This window comes from Hemitrygon akajei, chromosome 24 (assembly GCF_048418815.1).
Source record: "Hemitrygon akajei chromosome 24, sHemAka1.3, whole genome shotgun sequence".
In the NCBI taxonomy this organism is placed as follows: domain Eukaryota; kingdom Metazoa; phylum Chordata; class Chondrichthyes; order Myliobatiformes; family Dasyatidae; genus Hemitrygon; species Hemitrygon akajei.
Window position 1 is genome coordinate 56950285 of NC_133147.1, and position 11877 is coordinate 56962161.

At 42.4% G+C, this 11877-nt stretch overlaps 1 long non-coding RNA gene across 1 annotated transcript; it reads left to right on the plus strand.

Moving 5' to 3' along the window:
- The first annotated feature begins 110 nt into the window (after positions 1–110).
- On the plus strand, positions 111–10999 carry LOC140715631 (uncharacterized). Its single transcript, XR_012096180.1, has 5 exons — positions 111–371; positions 4843–4932; positions 8815–8842; positions 10271–10314; positions 10960–10999. It is a non-coding gene; the product is annotated as an uncharacterized lncRNA (long non-coding RNA).
- The last annotated feature ends 878 nt before the right edge of the window (positions 11000–11877 follow it).

Sequence of the window (11877 nt, forward strand, 5' to 3'; positions counted from 1 at the left end):
TTTGCACGGAGTTAGTGAGAATTTTGATTCAGTCCGCTTGTGTGCAGTCTGAATGAATTTATTTTCTTTCCTTCCAGCTCAGCCACCGAAACCTCAAATATCAAGTGATCGAGGAGTCAAGGTCTATCTGACAAATGAATCGGTCATTTTAACTTGTCAGATAACTGATCCGGTACATTGCAATGGCACCTTTCACCTGTACAGCAACCAACAATATGTAAAGAAAGAACCATCACAGCAAGGCAGCGCGACGTTCACCATCCCGACTGGAAGTGATGCAGCGAGCCAATACAGTTGTATTTACTGGTGCACGGTGTCCGGTAGAAACATATCCTCAAGAGAAAGCGACAGAATAAAGTTAACAGTGATGGGTGAGTGTTTTGCTTTCCCATTCAACCAGCTGAGAAATGCACACAATTGGAGCAAAAGTATTTCGACAGGGAGGTCCCGTCCATGATAGCGCAAACAAAATATCAATTCACATTCATGTTGTTTTGACGTTTGCGTAGCAAGAACAAATATGCATTCTTCTTCAGCTTTTCCGTTTTCCCCCTCGAATCATATTTTGCAGATATTCAGACATAATGGGCAGTATTCGAATTTTAAAATTTAGTTTATTTTCAAAGTTAGTTTATTGTTGAAGTACGTATATGACACCATATCCAACCCTGAGATGCACTTTCCTGCGGGCATACACAACGAATCCAGAGTACAACAATAACCATAATAGATTCCATGAAAGACATCGCCAATGTTGGCACTAAACCAGGCACAAAAGACAACAAATTTCAAATACAAAAAGAAAGAAATAAGACTAGCAATACATAAATAAGCAATAAACATCGAGAACAGGAGATGACGAGTGTTTGAAAGTAAGTCGAGCTTTTGTGGGAATATTTCATTGCCGTGGTAAATGAACTACCGTAGTTCTCCCCTTTAGTTCAAGAGCCTAATAGCTGATCCTGAAGCTGGTGATGTGAATCCTAACGGTCCAGTAAATTCTTCTCTGATGGCAGCACCGAGAAGAACGCAAGTACTGGATAGCGGCGTCCCTGATGATTGATGCTGCTTTCCTGCGACAACTCTTTGTGCTGATGTGCTGAGTGGTGGAGTGTTCTTTACAACTGATGGACTGGGCCATGTCCATTACTTTTTGTAGAATGTTCCATTCAAGGTAGTTCGCGTTTCCATGCCAGGCTGCAATGCAGACACTCCACTACATATTTATAGACGGTCGTCTAAGTTATAGATGTAATGCCGAATCTACGCGAATTCCAGAGGAAGTAGAGTTGCTGCCGTGCTTCCTTCATAATTAATGTTGCGCGCTAGGACAAGAACAGCTACTCTGAAATAACCTCCCTCTGACTAAGTTAATTTCTCCGCATCTCTGTTCTAAATGGACGTCCTTCAATTCTGAATTCAAGACACCTCTACTATAAAAATAACTTTGCCATATCTAATCTGTCCAGGCCTTTTACCATTCGAATGGTTCTATAAGATCGCTCCTCATTCTACTGAACTCCAGGGAATACAGATCAAATGCTGCCAGACGTTCTTCCTACGGTAACCCTTTCATTGCTGGAATCATTCTCGTGAATCTCTGAATCACCTCCAATCTCAGTATATCCTTTCTAAAATTAAGAGCCAAAAACTGCATGCAATACTCCAAGTATCTTCTCACCAGTGCCCTAGGCAGCCCTAAAATCATGTCCCTTCTCTTATATTATATACCTCTAGAAATAAATGCAAGCATTGCATTCACCTTCTTCACCATCGACTCAACCTGGAGGTTAACTTTTAGGGTATCTTGCACAAGAACTCCCAAGTCTCTTTGCATCTATGCCATTTTCAATTCTCCCCCCATCTAAATAATTGGCTTCCCGTCCGTTTATTTCTTCCACCCAAGTGCACGGCCATGCGCTTTCCATCATTGTATTTCATTTGGCACTTTTTGCCTATTCCCCCGAACAATACAAGTCTCTCCGCAGGCTCTCTGTTTCTTCAACACTATCCGCTCCTCCGCCTAATCAGCCAATGTTCCACACATTCTAGCAACCCCCAAGTAATTCCATGGGTGCTTATCTTGCTAAGCAGCCTCATGTGCGGAACCTCATGAAAGGATTTCTAAAAATTCAAGTACACCACATCTACTACATCTCCTTTGTCTACCCTGGTTGTATTTTCCTCAAGAATTGCAGTAGGTTAGTGTGGCTGGATTTCACTTTCAGGCAACCATGCTGGCTTTGGCCTACCCTTTCATCCGTCTCCAGCCAGGTATTCTGTAATCTCATCCGTAGCAATCTATTCCAACAACTTCCCAAACAGTGATATTAGGCTAACAGGTCTATAGTTTCCTTCCTGTTAAATAGCGGAGTAACATTTGCAATTTTCTGGTAATCCAGTACAATGCTAGAATTTATCGATTCTTGAAAGATCAATTTTAATGCCTCTGAAATCTCTCCTGCTACTTCCTTCAGAGTCCGAGTGTGCATTCCATCAGGTCCAGCTGATTTTTCCACTCTGCGACCATTAAGCTTCCTGAGCACCTTCCGAGTCTTAATTCTCACTGTACATACATCACTTTCCTGACATTTTTGAATGTCCGGTATACTGCAGAAATCTTCCACTGTGAAGACTGATGCAAAATACGCATTCAGTTCCTCTGTCATCCCTGCGTCACTCGTTATAATATCTCCAGCGTCATTTTCTATTGGTCCTATATCTATCCTCAACTCTCTTTTACCCTTTATTTGGAATATATCTGTCTTGGACTTCCCTTATTTTTCGCAGAAAATCCAGCCATTGATTCCTGCTAGTGTCCCTTTACAGGCATCCTTGGCAAGTTCCCCTCTCAAGTCATTGTAATTTCCTTTATTCCGTTTAAATACCGGCACATTGGATATTAGTTTCTCATTCTCAAATTTCAAACTGAACTCGATCGTATTGTGATCATTGCTTTCCAAGGGTTCTTTAACCTTAAGCTGTCTTATCACCTTCAGATCATTGCACAACACCAAATCCAGCACAGCCGATCCTCTCGTGAGCTCAGCAACAAGTTGTTCTAAAACGTCATCCGTTAGATATTCTACAAATTCTCTCTCTTGAGGTTCAGTGCTGGCCTGGTTTCCCCAATAAACTTTCATGCCAAAATCCCCAACGATTATAACGACATTGCTCTTCTGACACGCCTTTTCGATCTCCTGTTGTAATTTTGTAATCCACATCCTGGCTGGTGTTCGGAGGCCTGTATACAACTACCATTAGGGTCCTTTTGCCCTTGCCATTTCTTAACTCAACCCATAGAGTCTCTACACCTTACGAACCTATGTCATCCCTTTCTAATGATTTAATATTATTTCTTATACACAGGGCCATACCACCCATTCTGTCTACTAACCTATTTTTCCAATACACCATATATCCTTGGACATTCAACCCTCAATAACAGCCATCATACTTGCCAATCTGTAGCTGGATTTCAACATCATCCATTTTACTTCTTAGTCTTTATTCTTATCCTCTAGAAATTTTCATTATGTATCTCGTGGTATTTTTTTTCTGCACTCTGATAAAAACCATGCAAAATGCAAGACTGTTAAAGGTTTCGATGGACAACACACACAAAATACTGGTGGAACACAGCAGGCCAGGCAGCATCTATAGGGAGAAGCGCTGTCGACGTTTCGGGCAGAGACCCTTCGTCAGGACGAAGTTGTTTGAATTTCCAGCATCTGCAGATTTCCTCGTGAAGGTTTCGATGGGCTATTTTCATGCGTTTCCATACCATATATATTACGTCTGCTACCGGTTGCATTCTTTAGTCTTGTATTTTGCTCCACTAAAATCAGTAAAATTATACCGCAAGCACCGGCTATAAATAACAACAGTCCCATTGGTCTACGTGGGCTGATATTCTAACATCTTCTTGAACCTACCTGGTTTTCAACTTACTGTGAAGTTAAGTCTTCATGGGGTTAGATCGCTTTCCACCTACAGCTGTAACTGACGTCTTGTCCTCCGTTTCTCCCCCAGTCTTTTTCTTCTGCTGTCCATCCCGACCCCATTCTTTCTCCCAGTTCATGCTACAGTACTGTTACAGTTACAGTGACGCTATGACAGTTCAGAGTCAATTCCAGAGACCTCTGTAAGGAGTCTCTGTAAGTCTTCCCCGTGGAAAGTGTAGGATTGTTTTTTCTTCTCCCACAGTGCAAATACGCACCTGTTGCATGATTTTTTAAAAAATAAATTATCCGGTGATCAGATTAGAATTTAGTTGGGTTGTCGGGGATTGCTGGGTGGTGTGGCTCGAAGAGCCGGAAGGACCTATTCCGCGCTATATCGAAAGAATTTAACATGATGTCCTTGATATCTACATTGGGCGTTCCCGCGTTTTTCATCGGCTTTTCCACTGATGCGCTGTTATTGGGTTGATAACGAAGTTACTTTTATATCAAAATGTTCTTGATACCGACAAGCGTGTCAGCGGTCTAGAACGTGTTACAAAGCATTTCTACCTACTTTGCTTTTAGTAAGCAAAAACTAATAATGAAATGACTGGAGATAGGTGAGCCCTAAAACAATAATTTGAGATTTTATCTCCTTTGGGAATGAACTATAACCCGAAGAGTAAAAGTTTATCTTTCTGCTTGTCAAATATTTCAGCATATTCTTTGAAAACTACAGAACCCTGTGAAGCCCGGTATTAACAGTCAGCCTCAGATAGGAAAGTAGACAATTTGAAATTTTCTTCAATAGACGCCTCACGTTATTCTGCATTCTTGCCGAAAGTATTATGTCTGCAGCAGCTACCCTAACATAATGTCTCCCATTTATCTGTTTTAGTAAATTCGGTTCTGCCGTGGATTCCAGTTTTACCTGTCGTGACCCTAATTTTAATGCTTCGAGTATCGATCGTTTACTGCTGGAAACAAGGTAGGCGACACCTGTGAATGAGACCCAACTGTACAGCTAGCAAGAGGAAGATTAGTATCTCACTTTAATCCCTCTTGCAACGGCCTAACTCTCATCGCCTAAATGTGGCAAAAGATTATGAACTGCTATGCGAAATAAAAAGGATTAAATTTATAGGAGATTTACCATAAGGATGCGCACATTAAGGACAGAAATTCAAAATCAGAAACATGTTTAATATCAACTTTATGAAGGCTGCAAAATGAAATACATGAAAAATAAATATAGTCAAAGACCTGTATTACAGTAAATATGTACACATATTTACAATATAGAACATACATAGAATAGTACAGAACAGTACAGGCCCTTCGGCCCACAATGTTGTGCCGACCCTTAAACCTGTCTTCTATATAATCCCCACCTTAAATTTCGCCATATGTCTGTGTCTTAAATTTCTCTAGTGTATTTAGATAGATAGATAGATAGATACTTTATTCATCCCCATGGGGAAATTCAACTTTTTTTCCAATGTCCCATACACTTGTTGTAGCAGAACTAATTACATACAATACTTAACTCAGTAAAACAAAAAATGATATGCATCTAAATCACCATCTCAAAAAGCATTAATAATAGCTTTAAAAAGTTCTTAAGTCCTGGCGGTAGAATTGTAAAGCCTAATGGCATTGGGGAGTATTGACCTCTTCATCCTGTCTGAGGAGCATTGCATCGATAGTAACCTGTCGCTGAAACTGCTTCTCTGTCTCTGGATGGTGCTATGTAGAGGATGTTCAGAGTTTTCCATAATTGACCGTAGCCTACTCAGCGCCCTTCGCTCAGCTACCGATGTTAAACTCTCCAGTACTTTGCCCACGACAGAGCCCGCCTTCCTTACCAGCTTATTAAGACGTGAGGCGTCCCTCTTCTTAATGCTTCCTCCCCAACACGCCACCACAAAGAAGAGGGCGCTCTCCACAACTGACCTATAGAACATCTTCAGCATCTCACTACAGACATTGAATGACGCCAACCTTCTTAGGAAGTACATTCGACTCTGTGCCTTCCTGCACAAGGCATCTGTGTTGGCAGTCCAGTCTAGCTTCTCGTCTAACTGTACTCCCAGATACTTGTAGGTCTTAACCTGCTCCACACATTCTCCATTAATGATCACTGGCTCCATATGAGGCCTAGATCTCCTAAAGTCCACCACCATCTCCTTGGTCTTGGTGATATTGAGACGCAGGTGGTTTGAGTTGTACCATATCACAAAGTCCTGTATCAGTTTCCTATACTCCTCCTCCTGTCCATTCCTGACACACCCCACTATGGCCGTGTCATCAGCGAACTTCTGCACATGGCAGGACTCCGAGTTATATTGGAAGTCTGATGTGTACAGGGTGAACAGTACCGGAGAGAGTACGGTTCCCTGCGGCGCTCCTGTGCTGCTGACCACCGTGTCAGACCTACAGTCTCCCAACCGCACATACTGAGGTCTATCTGTCAAGTAGTCCACAATCCAATCCACCATGTGAGAGTCTACTCCCATCTCCGTTAGTTTGTGCCTTAAGATCTTGGGCTGGATGGTGTTAAAGGCACTAGAGAAGTCAAGGAATGTAATCCTCACAGCACAACTGACGCCCTCTAGGTGAGAGAGTGATTTGTGCAGCAAATACGTGATAGCATCCTCCACTCCCACCTTCTCCTTATACGCAAACTGAAGAGGATCCTGGGCGTGCCTGGCTTGTGGCCTCAGATTCTGTATTATCAGCCGCTCCATGCCTCCACCACTGACTCAGCCAGAAAATTCCACGCACCAACCACTCTCTGAGTAAACAACCTTCCTCTAATATCCCGCTTCAACTTCCCACCCCTGACCTTAAAGCCATGTCCTCTTATATTGAGCAGTGGTGCCCTAGGGAAGAGGCGCTGGCTGTCCACTCTATCTATTCCTCTTATTATCTTGTACACCTCTATCATGTCTCCTCTCAGCCTCCTTCTCTCCAAAGAGTAAAGCTCTAGCCCCCTTAATCTCTGATCATAATGCATACTCACTAAACCAGGCAGCATCCTGGTAAATCTCCTCTGAACGCTTTTCAATGCTTCCACATCCTTCTTATAACGAGGCCACCAGAACTGGACACAGTACTCCAAGTGTAGCCAAACCAGAGTTTAAAAGGATCATTAAATCGCAACTCTTAAACTCTATCCCTCGACTTATGAAAGCTAACATCCGTGTCAGGTAGGTGCATAACTTGGCCCAACTTTCATTTGAAGTATCTATCGATTTGCCAGCTCACTATGTTATATACTCCTATCATCTTCATTAGCACGGAAAATCTGTATCGGCTGATACAGCTCTCTCTCCCTCCAAAACACAAACACACACACGCGTTCACTCTCTATCTGAAGCACAAAAATCCACTCTCCTTTTCCACTCTCTCTTCATCTCTCTCTACCTTTTCCCCTCCCCGTCTCTCCCTCTCTCCCGGTCACATAAGATGAGACACTGTATGAGAGCAGAATTAGACCATTTTTCCCATCTAGTCTGCTCCGCCTGTTCATCATGGCGGATTCCTCTTTCCTCTCAGCCCCCATCCTCCTGCTTTCTCCCCATAACTATTCATGCCCCGACGAATCAAGAATCTATTAAGCACTGCCTTAAATATACATAAAGACTTAACCTCCGCAGCTGCCTGTAGCAACGAATTCCATTCTCTGGCTAAACAAAATCTTCTTGACCTCCGTTCTAAAAGGACACCCCCTCTATTCTGAGGCTGTCCTCTGGTTTTCGACTTTTCCACTATAGGAAAAATTCCCAAATACTCTAAAACACACACGCTTGTATACACTCTCCATCACATACACTTATACTCTCTCTCTCTCTCTCTCTCTCTCTCCTCTCTCTCTCTCTCTCTCTCTCTCTCTCTCTCTCTCTCTCCTCCTCTCTCTCTCTCTCTCTCTCTCCTCTCTCTCTCTCTCTCTCTCCTCTCTCTCCTCTCTCTCACTCTCTCTCTCTCTCTCTCTCTCTCTCTCTCTCACTCTCTCTCCTCCTCTCTCTCTCTCTCTCACCCTCAGCCTCAGCCTCTTCCCCCACCAATTCCGTTTCATACATGTTAACAAGCACAAGGTAAGTAGGACCATAACGACATAGAAAGGTAACAGTGCCCCACCTTGGCATGTAGATCCTCGAAGCCCAGTTCAGTAAGTCCTAAAGCCGATTATGTCTCAGTATTGTGACAGGTTTTTGGCGGGGTGGGACTACGGGCCTACCACAGCAGCTGTAAGGCGCTGCTTCCTTCCACTAGCCTGAAGGTGTAGCACTTTCCTAGGCCCTCCTAGCACCCCACCCTAATCGGGGCACGTGAAGCTGCAGGAGCAGGTGATGGTTGGACGGATGAGCAGCTGGTGCTCATCACGTCCTGGTTTTGTGACCACTGACGCCAGGCAATCTCAGAAGGGTAGTGATCATGGCCAGGATCGCTCGTCTACTATCGACACTGTCCAGAAGAAAGCCATGACAAACCATTTCTGTGGAAGGATGTGCCAAGAACAATCATGGTGATGTACGGACCATAATCGGCCACGCCATACGACACGGCACATAGTCGTGATGGTGATCACAGTAACCCGGTTCGGACTTTGTCCGAAATCCTGTGGGAAGCTCCCTGCATCTAAGTCATGTTTTTAACTCCTTTCTTTCATGTTTATGTTCGTTTATTTTCACCCTTGTCCTCACCTTAAGGGACATTTTTGTATTCTTCATGTATTTGTGGACTTGCTCAGGATTTTATTCTGTGCAAAGAAGCAGAAATTGCAAATGTTCATGTAAGCATCTTATTCTCTATACGGCTCTTAACTGCATCGTTTTTAACTTTTTCAAAATCTCCTTATAATTTACAGGGAAGTGCAGAGGCCGCGGGGACTGGAGGTGAGAACATGATTTCGGCGGAACTAAGTGGAATTAACATTCATATTCTAATATTGGGGAAGGTTTTAGAATTCTGAACGTCTTCTCGGAACACTTTTACCCGATATCTGGACTGGTAATTCTCGGGATGTTATTATGACGCACATGATTTCCCGTTTGATCATTGTCCCCAGTGGCAGCACCTCAAAGCGTCTCTCCAAATAGATTACATTAGCCCCTCTGGTTGCGTTTTCGCGGGTTAAGAACGGCGACGGAGCAGTATGATACAACTTTTATATTGGGTAATGTAGTGACTGTACACGATGGACACCTTATGGTATGATATCCAGGAACCGCGCCTACCGAAACGAAGTACATGCACTCTTGAATGCCCGCAATCAAAAGAAAAATGCTTCCCGCACGTGGGAATCCCAACTGATTGACTACGCGATCGATCGTCCGCATACCCACTCGCTACATTCTCACAATCGATCTGATACCGTTCATAATTAATGTTTGCTGATTTTCCTCAGTATTTACCTTCCCAGTTTTTTTTTTCATACAACTTTGTGGGATGTTAAAGTACTTTCACATTTTGTTGACAATTCGTTTTACTCCTTTTTTTACTCTTAATATTATTTGAACTCTCCTCACGCTCCCGTTTCTAAATTATAATTTTTCCACGTCCTTTTCTCGCCTCGATCTGATATGGTACACCTCTGGCCGTCAAGAGGTTTCCACATTCGATTCTAGTTTTTGAAAGCAATGAAGGCCTCACATCGATTGACTGAAATCAGAATTGTCCGTGCCTTATTTGCTAATGTTGAAGTATTCCCTAGGTTATCCCAAATTCAAGTCATGTTAAAGTTCAGTTTCATTGTCATTTCAACCATGTACATTTATACCGCTAATGGAAACAATGTTCCTCTGGACCAAGGTGCATATTACAGTATATATTACAGTACAGTACTCACGCGCAACAGATATAATTGTCACATTTTCACAAATAATGAGCTACTTTTACGACGCGAGTTAACAACGTAAACAGTATGTCACTAACTGGCGCTTCGTCTGTGATGATACCTGGGTGCTGACAGTGACTGCCGGATTTCTGCTCTTCACATCTATCATACTCATCTGGACAATATCTGGACTCTAATTCTTTGCGTTGCATCACAGTCACAGGGTACCCTCGGGCACGCCAAACTGTGATACACTTAAATCATTCGCCATTTGTAAAATGTAACGCCTTCCACTCTTCCGTTAACGTTCATAATTATACGTTATTCTCGTTTACTCCCATCTGGCCTGTTGGGACAACTCAGTTCCTGGGAAGGTTGTCTACATATCAACCAGATGGATCTCCCTCCATTTTTTCCCGCCAAATTCAATATCTTTGCAGTATCTTACAAATAAAATATGCTGACTTGTAAATTTATGTTCTTTCAGAAACGCTCCTCCTTCTAAGGACGCTCCCAGTGACTATATCGTACGTAAGTATTGTGTGACACCTAGAATTGCACGAGGTGTTAATTACATTTTATTTGTCGTTTCATGAGGGACAGCGATGTAATGTTATTTGAATGAAAGTAACTTTGCAACGTTCTCGCGATCGTGTGAGTAAGCTATGAACTGTGTTCAGAATCCAATACCAGGCATTAGCATTGTGTTCTCTCAGCAAAGGAGTATATGGAAAATGTTGGAATCACTCAGGACGTCCGTCAGCATCTGTGGAATGAATCTGATCTGAAGTATTACATGCAAATTTCGTTCCACACCTGAACTGTGGTAGAAAGGAGTGATTGCTTATCAGACCGGTCCTGGAAGTCAGTATGGTTTCCGTCATGGGAAATCTTGCGTGACAAACCTGTAGGAATTCTCTGAGGATATAACTTGCAGGATAGAAAAAGGAAAGTCAGTACATACTATTTATGTGGATTTTCAGAATGCCGTTGACAAGGTGGTCAACGTAAGATCCATGCGATTACAGGAAATTATAGCATGGACAAAGGGTTCTACACCACACTCTAACAGTGACTAAAATTAAGAAATAAACATTGGCTGACTGGTAGGAGGCAAAAAGTAAATATTGAAATCGGAGTTTTAAACATTGATGCATTGTTTTTATTTTTGTACAGTTGCTGATCTTAAGGGAATACCACGAAAGAAAAAACAAAGAGTGAGTTGAAAATTCGTTTTTCGTTATAACTTGTGATTTACGTCCTTGCTTTAATAATTTGGCTGTTCATCTTCGAGTTGTCCAATAGGTGTCTTTCAGCATTACATTTTTTGAAATGTTTGCATTACGTACTTCTTAAACTTGAACGGATCATCATGCTAGCATAGAAAAAGTGAATTACGTGGAAGGATATGCATCTTCACGCAATTAATACGTGACTAGATTGTGAGCAATGCTTATTACTTTACAGGTAAGGTTGCGCCATCTATAGGAAACTAATGCGCAGGATCCTTCTTTCCCCTCTTGGTGAACTGTCTCCCCCGGCAATGTTAAACTGCAGGTAATTCTCTGGATTTGCAACTTGACTGTTCTTAATAATTCTCCAGTACTTCGCTGACAGAAACATTCTCCCTTGCAATGGTTACCTGGCGTTATATTCGACCTATTCTAAATATTAACTTGTTCAATGCTTTTGTATTTAAGATTTATTGTTTTGTTTCGTTAAGTCTATGAGACCAACAATTTGGGTTTGATCATTTTATTGGGTCACACTCAGTTGCTCGTGAAAGAAGCCGATCCCCACTTGGATGTTTAAGACAGCAACCTTGCGCTGGCTTGACGGTCTGCATCTGTAATTGACAGCACCCAGGCGCAGACTGTTTTAAAATATAGTTATTTATTTTTGTTTATTTCAAGATGCTGCACTTAACAGGCCCTTCCGAGCAGTATTAACGTTCCGGTAACCGCTGCCCTTTTATGCGCCCACAGAACCTATTCCAGTCCGGCTATAAACAATTTGTTGTTACCGCTTATTGCAACCGCTCATCTGTCGATAGATTGGTTTTCCACCCTAATTGATAGATGGGGCATCCAAATA